At 34.9% G+C, this 15,028-nt stretch overlaps 1 pseudogene; it reads right to left on the bottom strand.

The window, feature by feature from the left end:
- Nucleotides 1-4,967: 4,967 nt before the first annotated feature.
- On the bottom strand, nt 4,968-5,929 carry LOC143549267 (putative F-box/LRR-repeat protein 9 pseudogene; annotated as a pseudogene).
- Between the last annotated feature and the right edge of the window lie 9,099 nt (nt 5,930-15,028).

The following is a 15,028-nucleotide window of genomic DNA, read 5'->3' as shown; positions in this document are numbered from 1 at the left end:
ACATGTATTTTGACCCTTAACAACTTCCACTTATTGTGTTTTGATGCTCAACATTTAGGGGCTGTTTGGTAAGTGCTGAACCGGCAAGAGGTCTAAATGGTTATGGTCAATACATAATAATATATTCACAATGCATCCAAACAAAGCACATTCCTCCTCATGATCCAAAACAAAGACACAAAAACATCATAGAAGGATTATGGTCAATACACAGTCCGATCGTCTGTTGACTACCTAATAACTAGACTGAATCCATTCTGCCGAACACAAGACACGTTGTCGATGCAAAGAGCAACTGCCATCCGAAAAAAACCTAAAGTACAAATGTAAGGAACAATGACACGACTATAAGAAGACCGAGCCCAATGCTGAGAACACTATGAAGTATGAACGATAAGAGATCGGACCTAATGCTGCCTGTACATTGCCAACTACACAGAACGAAAACCTTATTCCTTGAATAAGTCATTCTCTTTTAATCATTGCCAACCCCTTGAGATGAAGATGTAAAACAACCATAAACACATATTCATGTTTGTTTTTTAGAATTTGTTGTATTTGTAGATTTATACCTATTTGCATATGAACATATTTATATTTATAACATGAATCATGATGATTTTATAATGTAAATGTGCATCTCATTATGCTTTTGAGATTTTCTGAATAAAAAACAATTGGTCTAAAATGCTTTATCCACACGCAAATGTGCATATTGCTGTAATTGAAAAAGAATATAAATATTCGAAGAAAGTAAACAATCTTACAATTCTATCCTTTTGTTGGTTTAAATGAATTGATTAACTTAACAACTAAACTTGAAGCACCTTGTGTAAGTACTTAACACAACAATTGTTAATATAACTATGGTTATTGGATGCCCCTTATACTATATACATACACACACACAAAGATATATATAATGGCTTCTTCCGAAACATATTATAATTTGTAACATAAAATACGAATCAAATCCAAAATCAAAACTCAAATGAACAACAGGGTAAAATTCTTGATTTTGTGAGTAAAATTCAAGATTCATAAAGTTTGTCCCTTTAGAGTAACAATCAACCATAAAATCCTCCCAATTGGTATTTGTTTTAAATTTCTCCTTGCGTTCGCCCGAACCAAGACGCTCCCCAAAACATATAGTAATTCATAAACAACACATGTCAATGACACAAAAGAAGGCAATTAACTGCAGAATGCAAGCAGATTTCAAATGAACTATCAATTCTAACACTGCCTGTATGACATTATCATTTTGCAACAATAGGGCAAGAATCTGGATTTTGTGAGTAAAAATCAAGATTCACAAAGTTTTGTCCTTTCGGAGTAATAAACTCTCTCCAAAACAAATCATGATTCATATTATATCAAAATCATAAAATTGATCACAATTCATATCATAATCTAACGACTATGACATTGCCTGTATAACATTATAAAACGTGCAGTATTCAAAACAAGTTAAAACACGATAGCCAAGCAATCAATCATTTGGCTCTAATTGATCAAAATATAGTCAAAATCGGTACCTTTATTCCTATAAGAAACAATATCATGTAATTGATTCTCAAAATACCACAAAAAATACTTCAAAATCAAGACTTTCATCCCTATTCTTGTTTTTGTTCTTGTTCCTGTTTCTGATCCGAAGAATTAAAGTAACTGATACTAACAAGCAAAACGTTACAAAACTCTAGAAATTGATTAATCTAACTTTTATCAACCATATAATCACCTTCAAAACACACATTCATATATATGTAAAACCATATAATCACCTAAACTCAGACTAACAGAAAGAATCTTGATTTTGTGAGTAAAAATCAATCACAAAGTTTGTCCTTTTGAAGGAATAATGAACAAAAATCATAACTTATATTATACCAAAGGCATAAATTCATCACACCCGATTAAAATCCAACAATTCTAACATTTCCCGTATAACATTATCGATTTGTGATAATAAAAAAGTAATTCAAGATATAACATGTATCAAGTTAAACATAGCCAAGCAATCAATCATTTGGCTCTAATCGATCAAAATATACTAAAATTCAGTACCTTGATCCCTAAACTGAACAATATCATGTAACTAATTTCCGCTTTCATCTCAAATACCTCAAAATCTCCTTCAAAATCAAATCTTTCATATCCCTATTCCTGTTTCACTTGTTCTTGTTTTGGTTTAACTGCTAGTTCAATGATATCCAAAATCAAAACTCAAACGAAGCACAAGAATCTTGATTTTGTGAGTAAAAATCAAGATTCACAAAGTTTTGTCCTTTCGGAGTAGTAAACTCTCTCCAAAACAAATCATAATTCACATTATATCAAAATCATAAAACCGATCACAATTCATATCATAATCTAACAATTATAGCATTCCCTGTATAACATTATCAATTTGCAGTAATCAAAACAAGATAGCCAAGCAATCAATCATTTGGCTCTAATCGATCAAATACACTCAAATTCGGTACCTTTATTCCTAAACTCAACAATATCATGCAACTAATATTCAATTTTCATCTCAAATACCTCAAAATCTCCATCAAAATCAAGTCTTTCATAACCCTATTCCTGTTTCACTACTCGTTCTTGTTTCGGTTTAACTTCTAGTTAAATGAAATCCAAAATCGAAACTCAAACGAAGCACCAAGTAAGAATCTTGATTTTGTGAGTTAAAATCAAGATTCACAAAGTTTTGTCCTTTCGGAGTAATAAACTCTCTCCAAAACATATCATAATTCATATTATTAGCAAAATCATAAAATTGATCACATTTCATATCATAATCTAACAATTATAACATTCCCTGTATACCATTATCAATTTAAATAGTCAAAACAAGATAGCCAAGAAATCAATCATTGGCTCTAAATGATCAAAATATACTCAAATTCAGTACCTTTATTCCTAAACTCAACAATATCATGTAACTAATATTCAGTTTTCATCTCAAATACCTCAAAATCTCCTTCAAATCAAATCTTTCACTTCCCTATTCCTGTTTCTCTTCTTGTTCTTGTTTCGGTTTCTGATCCGACTCACCCGCCTCACCCGCAACATTACCCTCCTTCTGTTTCTCCAACTGATTATTAACCTCTTCCTCAGCATCCTTCTCAGCCTGCAATATCACCCCATAATAATCCGGATGAGCCTCCATACACTTCTTCAAAGCTGATGTGGCATCATAACATTTGCTCACAATATCTTCACCATTCTTCTCACCTTCTTCCACACATTTTTCCCAATTAATAAATGTTTCTTTACACTCACCTCCTTTCATAAATAAACAAAACCCACATTCACCTTCTTCTTCTTGATCATTAGGGTTTTGGGTTTCTTGAATTTCATTAGGGTTTTGGGTTTCTTGGGGTTTAGAGGATGAATCAGTTGAATCTTGATCTGGGTTTTGGATTTCTTGGGGTTTAAAGGATGAATTAGTGGAATCTTGATCTGGGTTTATGGGATTATCAACTGGGGATGAAGATATGGCAGCCATGGGTTTAGGGTTTTGGTTTTCTTGGGGTTTAGAGGCTAAAGTTGCAGCCTTTGATGCTGGTTCTGGTTCTTGGGTTATGGGTTCAGATGGATGAAAACAAAGCCCCATGGGTAAAAAGATATAATATTATTTTGTGTGTTGGGGTTCGAAAAAAAGTTAAGAAAAAAGATTTTATGCGTTTTCGGGTTAAAGAAAAATAAAGGAATGGGTTTACTGTGTGTTTTTAATAACTGGTTGAGGGTAAATTGGGATTTAGGGATGGATATAAATATTATTTTCCTTGCTTTTCTATTTTTATTCTTGTTTTCGAGTTGAAAGAAGAGAAATTTTAATAACTAGTTGAGGGCAAAATTAGGGACGAATATAAATATTATTTTTCTTGTTTTTCTTTCTTATTTTGCTTTCGAGCTGAAAGAAGAGAAAACAATGAGTTTACGGGTTTTTTTAATAACTTGATGAGGGTAAATTGGGTATCTTCAAAGATTTGAGTATGATAAAAGTATAAAACTTTTTTCTCTTCAAATCTCTTTAAATTGGAAGGACGAAAATAAATATTATAGTCCTTATTTTCTCTCCAATTTTTTCGTTAAAGAAAACTTGGAAACGAGACTTACTTTGCTTGTTGATTTAGACTCAGGAACATGGTGTCAGGGTTTCGGTTTTTAGAAATTTGATGGAGATGGGAAAGAAGGGGATGAAAGTTTTTTTAATATTATTAGTACTTTTTTATCTAATGACTGATGGTGAAGGTGTTGAAGAATATTGGGATTTGTTGACCTTTTCAACATGAAAGTAAACCCCTAGATAAATCAAAGGTTTTGAATTATTTGCATGTTTTTTAATATGAAAAAACTTGACTTGGAGATCAAGAAACGTTTGGATTATTTTGACTACCAATAAAATCAACGGTATTTCTAGAATGTAGTTTACTTGTTTAATCTATGCTACCTAGATATGATTAAAAATTTCCTTCTAAATGACCCAATAAAACATATTATTAGGTTTTAAAAAAATTCATGCCTTCATCGAGTCCGTGCTCTAGACATCGGCCGAACCTTGTATGGGAGCTGAGACGACCCTAGATAGCATACTGTAAAAACACTACTGCTATTCATGTAATATTTATTGCGTACGTTTTCTTTACTATTCGGTCGAAAATAGATGGCAACATAGAACATAAGCAAGGCCAAGTTATACATGTGAAATCAATCCAGATGCTCTATAAACCAATTACTAAGATCATTATGATAACATATCTTTTAAAAAAGTTGAACAACCATCAAAGCAATTGCACTTCAATTCCAAGAACAAATAATGATTAAAAACAAGCGTCTTAGAATTTACCAAAGTTCTTTCATAAATTTGGAGAAATCACGAGCCAAACGTTGATTACCAGCTGTCTGAGAAACACCGAAAAGAAGAATGTTCTTGCAGACAACGATTAAGTCCCCTTTTAGAACAACATATGCCCTTCAAGAGAATGATGAGGAAGCTTGAGATGTTTAATCTGTTGTAAACATCTTTTTCTTGTGTACCCATTTAGTTCAAGGTACATGCTCCCATGCAGGTCAAGTGATTCAAGGTGACAACAACCGTCCAGTATTGCCAACAACCCATTGTTTTTTATGCCGCTACGAATGAGTTCAAGGTGAGTTAACTCAGGCAGGTTTTTCCCAATTGCTAACGCTATTTCGTTATCCTCCATGAGGAATTTAAATGGTCGTAGGTTCAGTTTGAGTGTTTTTAGCAAGGGGCAATAGCGGCCAGCAGCTTCAATATCCTTTTGTGAATTGCTTGTTCCAACTAGGTCGAGTTCCTCCAATAATGATAATTTCTTCAAAGCTTCACTCCAGGTTACACGAAAAGCACATATAACTGCTAGACGTCTAAGCTGGCTTGATCTGTCGGAAACAAATCCAGTCATGAATGTTAAACCGCCAAAATCACTATCAACAAATTTCAAAAAATGCACAACATGCCCAATTATAAGTTTACATACCTATTAGCAACATAGTGAAGATTATAGTGATTGCAAAAGAAAAACATGGTTAAATCATGCAATTGGCCTTGGCTTCTATCCACAGCTTGCTTACACATATCCCGACATTCGTCTTCATTAATTTGGCGTGGATATCTTTTAATGTAAATGACCCTCCACAAGGAAGGGTCCTTGCACATTTCACGCCAAGCGGTGCACACTTTCTGTACATTTTGGAGTATGTCTATCTTATCAATTCTTTGAAGTATATTCAACATTAAATCTGACGGGAGCTCCAACCAGTTCCTTGTTGGTTTCCTCGCTCGCCATAGTTGTTTCAGTTTTTGAACTAACTTGAATTTCATTTTTGGTTTTGATGGCATTGTCACTTTAACATTCACAAAGCAAACCAAACCAAACATGTTAAACCAACTCATTTCATACAGCAGTATATAATCAATTTCCTAATTGAACTAAACGAACACTAATGATGACATGTTTGTGTTCGTTCATTTAACTTTAACAGAACATTATAGTAAACGAACACAAAAGAAGAGAAAACAAACTTAAACGATCATAATAGAACAAGCATAAACAAATACACACGCATGCATATATACACATATATTTTAAAGAACAACGAATTTATCAAAATTTAACGAACATAAATGAACAAACAAAACGTGTGTTTTGTTCATGTTCGTTCGTCTATTTAAATAAACAAACTTCCCATCAAACTTTCCACCGAACAGTTCATGAACATTCGGTTCGTTTACATGCCTACTGATAATAGAGCCTCAATTTGCAGTGATCAAAACAAGTTAAAACAAGATAGCCAATAAAACAATCATTAGACTTACTCAACTTTGAAAATAAATTGATGAAGTGAACTCACATTACAATGAACAAGACAATAGTTGTGGCTTGTGACAAACTGCTACTCTGTAGGAGATGAAAAAAGAAACAAAGAATATATATATATATATATATATATATATATATATATATATAATGTTTTTATTTATTTACCCCATTTTATTTTAGTTAAGGTCAAAACTATTTTAAGGAATGTAGAAATTAAAGGATATTATTTTAGCAACAACTGAAAAGAATATATTGTTTATTTACCAGATTGATTTTGGATAAGCTCATGAAACATTAGTTGTTTTCATTTACCCGATTTTATTTTAGTTAAGACTAGAAGGATCTTTGCATTTATGATTTATTTTGGTTTCTCTCTTTCTTATTACCATTTTTTTTGCATGTTTATCCTTTTGAGTTTTGATTAGTTTGCAGGCTTTTTAATATGAAATAAGTGATTATAATAGGTATGATAATGGGCCTGGTATTGGTAATCCGAGCCCTATCACTCCCATCATGCATGTTTGTAAATATCATGTCCCATATCTAGCTCATTGTCAGATATTAGCATACCCGCGGACATCAGATATACCCATTAATTTGTTAAAAAAGAAAAAAAGAATCTTTCTTGGGATTTTCAAATACATTTTTTACCATTATAATTCTTTAATATGAAAGTGAACTTCAAAACAAGGGCATAATAAGTTGGTATTTTTTTTTTCAAATGGGTCAGAATGGGTTGATGTTATTTTCTAAACGGGTCAAATGGGTTAACATGGGACGCGCAACATGGTGCGGGTACGCGTGTAACCAAGCACTGATAGACACACATACGCGCATAATGCGACATCAAACATGTTGTGGTGCCGGTACGTGCGTAACGCGGCATGAGACGTTTAACCAATAACAAGTCCGTGCGTAACGCATCATTAGACACCTAACTAGTGCCATGGCACGCGTAACGCGACATCAAACGCATAACCAATGTCGTGACACGCATAACGCGATATCGAACGTGTAACCAGTGCCGGTGTGTGCGTAATCCAACCAACATCAGTACGCACGTAACACGGCATCAAACGTGTAATTTTTTTTAATTATCGTCTTTTATAACTTTTGTGTAAGTTTAATCCAACCCGTTCCGACCCTTTCCCACCTGAAGAAAACAACCCTTTTTAATTGACCATTTTGGGCCCTAACCTATTCTGACCATAACACTTTCTGACCCACTCGAACCAACCCGACCTGTTTGCCAGTCCTATATACAACATTACTCATCATGAGTGAAACCTACTAATGATGTATACATACCCAAAGTGAAAACCATATGTATATAAGTATATTTGTCTTTTCAAACTTTTTAGATCCACTTTGATGAATATAAAGTGTTACTTCTTTTAATATTTGGAGCATCAACATCTGAAATAAAGAAGGCCGGCAATATGCAAAGTAACACCAAATATTTGGTCCAAAATAGATGGCAACATAAAACACAAGCAAGACCAAGCTATACATGAAAAAAATCACTTTGATAACCAATCTTATAAGCAAGTTGTACAACCATCAAAGCAGTTGCATTTCAATTCCAAGAGCAAATGATGATTAACTTGTACGAGAAAGGCCAAAACAAAGAATGTTCTTGCAGGCAACAATTACGTCGATCCCTGTTTAGGACAATATATGCCGCCCTTCAAGAGAATGATGAGGAAATTTGAGATATTTAATCTGTTGTGAACATCGTTTCCATAAGGTCCCTTTAAGATCAAGGTTCATGCAACCACGCTGTAACACCCACAAAGTTTAGGTCCAAATTTGACAAGTTTATAAATATAAAGGACCAAAAATAATTATGAGAAAGGTGGCGTTTATAAAGATAAAGGACCATTGTGAGGTTCCGTGGTCCCGATTTCTCGTAAAACATGCATGAATTGAAGTTCTGACGCTCCGTTGAGTGGTTAAGCGAGTTCGAAACAAGGTTCTGACGGTTTAATTAGAAGTGTTATTTGTACAAGGCTTAGGCAAATCAAAATACCCGCGTAAGGTAGGGATTTTGCTTAAGTTATTATTTTATTATTATTTTATATAGCCTAGACCCTAGTCAAGGGTATAGTTTATACCTTGATCAAGTAAGTAAGTGAAATATAAGCTTTCATAAGATAAGATTATTGATGAAATGTTGCTCTTTATTTTTATAAAGATGTTACTTATGAAAGAAGAAACTTGATATATACGTTTCTTCATGATGAAGAAACGTAGCATATAAATGTTTTACAAAATGAAATGAATATCAAGGTTAAGGTTATGCGAATAGACTAAAAGTCTAAAGCTAGATTTGTAGATCTAGTTATTTATGAAATATTATTCTCGTACTATAGGTCCGAGATAAAGAACATGCCTTTGTCAGAAAGATACATTGGTATAACAAAAGGTGAATACGTCCAAACCTTTTTATAATGTGGAATGTTATATGGCGTGAATACGTCTATGTACCATATATTTTGAAAAGATATTTACTCTTTAAAACTATGGACTGTTATCCATTTGTAAAAGAGTTATGGAAATATTTTGCATGAGGGTTGGTTCAAATCCTCTAAAACGTTTTGATACAAGGTAGTACTAAACACTCAGGCTAAAATACACATATGTCTGGATCCTTACATATATGTACTGTAGTGGGCACACTACAGGCATACTGACCATGAGGCAAGTGACTGTCTCTAGAGCGAGTGAAGTCCGATTATGTGGTTTGTGCGTATGTTTAGTTCCGATGAGATGGGATTGAGACCCACTGAGTCGTTGAACACTATTGGTGTTGTGTCATTACGAATTGTGAAAATGTTTTATTGAGTCATCGTATTCACCAGCATATAGCTGACGTATTTTCAAACTGTTTTCAGGTAACCAGGAGTAAGGAATAGTGATGGATATGCCAGTGGAGATAGAAGAACACTAGGCATAGTTTACAGCTGGTGGCTCAGCAAATTTTGTATTGAGGCATATATATATTAAACTTGTTTTTAAACAAGTAATTTTGTAAACCAAACAAGGATATTTAATTCCCTATGTTATGAAAGTAAATATTTTAAAATAACATTTTCCGCTGCAAACTTTGATAAATTGACAAAAGTGGTACTAACTGTGAGTCACACGTCTAGGCCCGAAGGCGGGGTGTGACACACGCAGGTCAAGTGATTCAAGGTGACAACAACCGTCCAGTATTGCCAATAACCCATTGTTTTCTATGCCGCTGTGAATGAGTTCAAGGTGAGTTAACCTAGGTAGGTTTTTCCCAATTGCTAAGGCTACCGCATTATCTTCCATGTGGAATCTAACTGCTCGTAGGTTCAGTTTGAGTGTTTTTAGCAAGGGGCAATAGTGACCAGCAACTTCAATATCTTTTTGCGAAATGTTTGATTCAACAAGGTCGAGTTCCTCCAATGATGATAGTTTCTTCAAAGCGTCACTCCACGTTACATGAAAAGCACATCTAAATGCTAGACGTCTAAGCCGACTTGATCTGTCTGAAACAAAAAGTCACGATTTTTAATTTTGTGTAAGAAGTTTGTAACAACCATTAACAAACTCATTTAGTAAACGACAATGAAAATTGTATAAAATGTACAAAATGCTCAATTACAAATTTACGATACCTATTAGCAACATACTGAAGAATCCGATGATCACAAAAAAACAACATGGCTAAATCAAGCAACTGGCCTTGGCTTCTATCCACAGCTTGCTTACATATCTCCCGAAATACCCCTGCACTAATTTGACATGGAAATCTGTTAATGTAAACGACTCTTTGAAGTATATTCAACATTAAATCAGATGGGAGCTCCAACCAGTTCCTTGTTGGTTTCTTCACTCGCCATAGTTGTTTCAGTTTCTGAATAAACTTGAACTTCTCTTTCAATTTTGATATCATTGTCCCTTAACATTCACAAAGCAAACAAGACATGTTAATTCAACTCATTTCATATTGTAATATATAATCACTTTCCTAATTGATAGGCATGTAAAGAAAACAAACGGACACAAATGTGGGTATGCTCGTGTTCGTTCATTTAACTTAACAAAACACAAACATGATCATGCACATATAATCCGGAAATCTTTTATATTCACCTTCGTTCATTTAGAAAGCGGGCATGCTCGTGTTCGTTCGGTTAAAACCTAACCAAATAGTTCACGAACGTAAAGAACACAAGAGAACAAAAACAAACTTAAAACAAACATAATTGACCAAAGCGCGCACGTGTGTGTTTACATATATATTTGTATGCTTATAACCACTCAGGTATTGATTAAAGTTTTAACGAACGCAAATAAACGATCATAAATGAGCGAACAAAACATGTGTTCATGCTCGTTCGTTTTATTAAAAAACAAAATTTTTGTTCATGTTCCTCCGTTTGTTGAAATAAATGGATTTCCCTTCGGTTCATGAATGTTCAGCTCACTTACAGGCTTGTTGATAACGAAGCAAAAGATACCAAAATACGTAGAGATCACAATAAAAAAAAAGTGAACTCACATTACAATGAACAAAACAATCGTTATTAATGGAATACAATTATTGGAATCGAACCAAAATTTGAGGGACTTTGGTGTTCTCCCTACGCTACCAAAATACGCATACAACCTACGCTACTTGAGGGACTTTGGGATTTTTTGGTGTTCTCCCTTATTAATGGAATACAATTATTGGAATCGAACCGAAATTTGCCAAGTAAGCCAAGGATCATTAATGATAGGAATTATCTTCTTCTTCTTCTTCTTAAACTTATTTGTTGATTGCTAGTTTTTTTAAACAAATACTGGAATTATTTATTTTGTTTCATGGATTGTGTTTTTTTGAAGATGATTAGAGTTATAAAATACTCTTTCAACGAATTGCTATTTTTTTAACGGCAAACGATTTCTCTGAATAGGCCTGAATGGGCTACTGGCTAAATTCACCACGTCGAGATACACTCATCTTTTGATATGGGAAAAACCCTCACCTAAGGCCTTGAACACTCACTCGAAGGCACGACAGTGCGGTGAAATAAAACTGTTCAGTTCAAGGATCTAACTAGTGAAAGTCATCTGCTCGCCTAGTCTCCCATCATCACCCTGGTGCCTCTGAAACTAAATGCTGGTGGCAAGAATCGAATCTGGGCCACATAGAATACCAAGTCTCTCCCTTACTACTCCACTACCAGCTTAAACACACACACACACACAAGTGTGTGTGTGTGTGTGTGTGTATATAGGAGGGATAATTTGAGAACCTTGTTGAGTTTTAAAAACTTTTAAAAACCTCATTGTTAACCACACATTTAATTAAATTTGTTAGATTATGTGGTTGAAATTAAATCTGATTAAAAAATTAAGCAGGAGAGAGAATAAAGATGTATAGCGATTACACTAATTTAAACGTTCGTTACACATATATAAAAAGTCGACACAGTGCGTAAAAACTTCTGTAATTTTTCTACGTACGTATAACCTACATATTTTACATATATGTAAAAAAATTCAAAAAAAAATGTTACGTTGAGTTATTTCAAGTTCTTAAAACTCAAAATGGTTCTAAAAAGAAATCAATCATATATATATATATATATATATATATATATATATGGTAAGGTTAAAATAAAAACCCACTTGAGTTGTGAAAACTCTAGAAACCCATTCTAAACCACATGTTTTTAATTAAAGTTTAAATCTAGTGGTCCACAATTAAAGTGAATAAAAAATATAAATATAAATATAACTTTTTCTCTCTTCTGAAAACATATATAAAAATTAGTAAAAAAATGTTAAAAAATAGCAAAACTTTTTTTTTAGTTTTCGATATTTTGTATTAAATGTTACAACATATATTACGTGTGTAAAAAAACGATGTTACATAGGGTTTTCACAACTCAAATGGGTTTTCATTCTATACTTCCCATATATATATATATATATATATATATATATTAAGGAAGAGTGATGGACGAAACAGTAAATTCACAATTAGAGGACGAGGATAGAAACGTAAATTCATAATTGGACAGAAAAAGTAATTTGTCATTACCTCATTTCGTTGTTTAATGATGTTCGGGTATTTTGCATATATATTAGTGTGTTAATTATGTAGTTTTGTTTAGTATATTGTTAGAACTTTGGTACTTCATACGTGCTTTTGTATTTCAGGTCATTGATCGTTAAAGATGCTAAATTGGAGACTTGTACGAGCATGGAATGATATCTCGGGAATACCAGAGCATAAATTGAAGTCTTAGGAAGTGTTAGAAGGATTCGGGAAGAGTTTGGATGAGAAACCTAAAACCGATGCTAAAACTGAACAAGATGGGTTCACAAAAAGCGACCAGGAAGTAAAACGAGCATATCCTGGGCTAGAAAATGAGTTACGGGACCCATAATATATAAATTTTGGGTTTCTCGACGAGAGGAATCCACATATGAAGTTATTTTGGACCATCGCGTTTACTAGACCATGGCGCTGCGCGATGGTTCCCAAAAACGGGAAAGTTAGGGTTTTTGTTTAAAACATGTTTTGACGAACCTAATCGATTCCATTCAGTTTCCATAGCATTTTTGGAGGAGAATAGCTGCCCACCATCACTTCCATTCATCTCAAGGCCATAGATATGATCCAAATCATCAGAATCGAAGACCAAGAGATGCCGAGACACGGCTAGATCCTTCGAGTCATACCCAGGATGTATAGTTTGTAATCTTTCAGTTTATTTCTCATGTACTAGAACAACTAATTGTAATTGTTTTGATATTAATATATGAGTATTGATGTTTAGTATGCTCGTACAATCAGTCGGTTTAGGTTTATTTCGATCAGAACGATTAGTTTGTCGATTGCTATAATAATTGCTCATAGGATTGTTTGACCTGTTAATTGCAATTAAGCATACGTTTGCCCTTAGTTGAGTCACACTGGCAGGGACCGTTTGATAACCAGTGCCGTGTGTTAGCGAGCGTGGATGCCTAAGGTTTAACCGGTTAGTCAGTCTGTAGTTGACATGAGATAATTAATCTATTAGGTTGCATGAGATTGCTGTTAGTTACTTACTTGAATTCTTGGGTGTGATTTGCTTTGTTTATTGATTGAATCTTTGATTAATTATTTGCTTGTTATTAAAACCCAATCAATTGTTAGTGTGATTAGCACTGTTGACAGTTACTTCATAATTCTAGAAACTAGTTGCACATTACACTGACCACATACTCCTGGTGGTTACGATACATGACTTACACTAGCTACTTAGGTTAATTAGGTTTTTGCATGACTCAAACGACGATCATCATTTAAGCGTATTGTACAAGTTTATGAAGCGTCATGTTTTATGTATTTACTCTTGTATCCTTTGCCTATTCAACTTGGAGGAAGCCCAAAGATTTACCATTTAGTGAGGTTTAAGTAATTATTATTATGATTAGTGAGATTTAAGTAATTATGATAATTATTAGAAACACTTGGTACAAATTAATGAAGCCTTCACCCACTTCAGAAATTACTATATAAATATAATCATTTCTTTAGAGATACAAAAGGTTTATTGAAGAAACACTAATCGACCCCGGGCAGATTACGGATAATCTGGGGGTTAAATAGATGTTTCCCACGAGGGGTTAGATCCGGCGAAGATGGTTCTTCTGATAACCTGCAAAACAGACACCGTGAGCTCGTCACTGAGAAGGGGGGGTACCTCCTTGTGACCACCCTCCGGCGTGAGAATCAGACTAGATTGCTCTTGAATATAAGTGTATATTAAGAGAATGACTAGAGCAGATATCAGGTAATATATTAAGATATGAGATATGAGATAAGATGATACCATTCCAAGGTGTTGGAGTATTTATAGCCGAAGGTAGGTTTCCAAGCAGGTACAGCCGGCTGAATAGTGTTCCTGTTCTGCCAACTGTGGGCTACGCACATGCCATGCTGGTGGTTGGTGGATAGGCAGCGGCTGATAGTGACTAGGCCGGCTGTGTACTATTCCTGTTCCACCAACTGCAGGCCATGCCATGCACGTCCTCCGACAGGTTGGTGAGTAGGCAGCGGCTAATAGTGACAAATAGTACAAGAGCGTGCTGCTCGTCATACCGTTGTCAGTGAGCTGTCGTATCCTTGGTCAGATCTTTTGTCCATACCTCGTCAGGTACAGTACAAAAGATCCTCCAGTATCGTACGGACTGGCTCATTTGGGCGGGAGTTCTCCCGGCTTTGTGCGAGAGTGTTCCCGGCTTGCTCACTCATTCTTCAGGTGACATTACTGAATTATTTAAGAGTTAAGTGCCTTGTGCGTGTAGCTTTGCTGCGCAGGTAGCCTTCCCTGATGGCTTGTATCCGCAGCTGCGGGAACAGGCGGAGTACTTCACCATTGGGAGGCTTTTCCTGCGGGAACAGCTTGCGTACTGCACGTAAGGACGTCACGTCTCTGAGCATGGTGGGTCCTGCGGGCCCAGTTGGTTTCTACGCAGACGTCCCTCTTCAAGGGGTTGCGAATTTAGCCTTTGCACAGACGTCCCTGTTGAAGGTGAGTCTTGCGGGTTCAACTGCGCAGACGTCCCTCTTTGAGGTGAGTCTTGCGGGTCCAACTGGGCTCTGCTGGGACCTACCTCTTCAAGTCCCCCCCAGTCCAATGTTCTTCTCATGAATTGTT

This window comes from Bidens hawaiensis, unplaced genomic scaffold, assembly GCF_021521415.1.
Source record: "Bidens hawaiensis isolate Kalapana, Puna unplaced genomic scaffold, B.hawaiensis_p1.1 tig00015453_1, whole genome shotgun sequence".
NCBI lineage: Eukaryota > Viridiplantae > Streptophyta > Magnoliopsida > Asterales > Asteraceae > Bidens > Bidens hawaiensis.
The sequence above is the reverse complement of the archived record's forward strand: the minus strand, read 5'-3'. Positions and strand labels throughout refer to the sequence as shown.